The sequence below is a fragment of the Galeopterus variegatus genome, unplaced genomic scaffold (assembly GCF_000696425.1).
Source record: "Galeopterus variegatus unplaced genomic scaffold, G_variegatus-3.0.2 Scaffold168660, whole genome shotgun sequence".
Taxonomy (NCBI): domain Eukaryota; kingdom Metazoa; phylum Chordata; class Mammalia; order Dermoptera; family Cynocephalidae; genus Galeopterus; species Galeopterus variegatus.
In genome coordinates, this window is record NW_007894771.1 from 1 (window position 1) to 523 (window position 523).

Consider the following 523-nt stretch of genomic DNA (forward strand, 5'->3'; position numbering starts at 1 on the left):
ACAAGAAAGACCCAAGTGGTTCAGAGGAGGAAGTTGCTGAAGGGAAGACTCCAGAAACTGATAAGCGTGGGAAGAAAAGGCCTCCTGCAGAAAAGCAGAAGATGTGGGCATGAAGTACAGAATATAGTGGAAAGATTTGGAGCTGACGTTAACCAGGCTCTTCTTGCCAAGAGAAAAAGACTAGAAAGGACACCAGGGCATCTGTCAAATCCGATAACCAGAAAATGGAACGTGTTTGGAAAACACAAGAGAAAGGCAGAAGCTTAACCGAGAATATTCTTAGCAGTTTGTGACTTTGTTTCAGCAGTGAGATATAGATGTGCAGAAAGCTGAAGAAGAAGAAAATCTACCTAATGTGTTTCACCAGCAGCAAAATGTCTTCAACAATGTAGAATCGTTCAGAGTCAGAGCCTGAAAGCAACTAGGTCATTATACAAGCAGTTCATAAAGAGCACAGAGGAATTGCAGAAGAATCATGATAATCTACTTATTGGTGCACAAAATGACCTTAGAAAAGAAGTGG

The 523-nt window shown here is 41.3% G+C and overlaps 1 pseudogene; it reads left to right on the plus strand.

Moving 5' to 3' along the window:
• Positions 1-5: 5 nt before the first annotated feature.
• On the plus strand, positions 6-519 carry LOC103584884 (annotated as a pseudogene).
• The last annotated feature ends 4 nt before the right edge of the window (positions 520-523 follow it).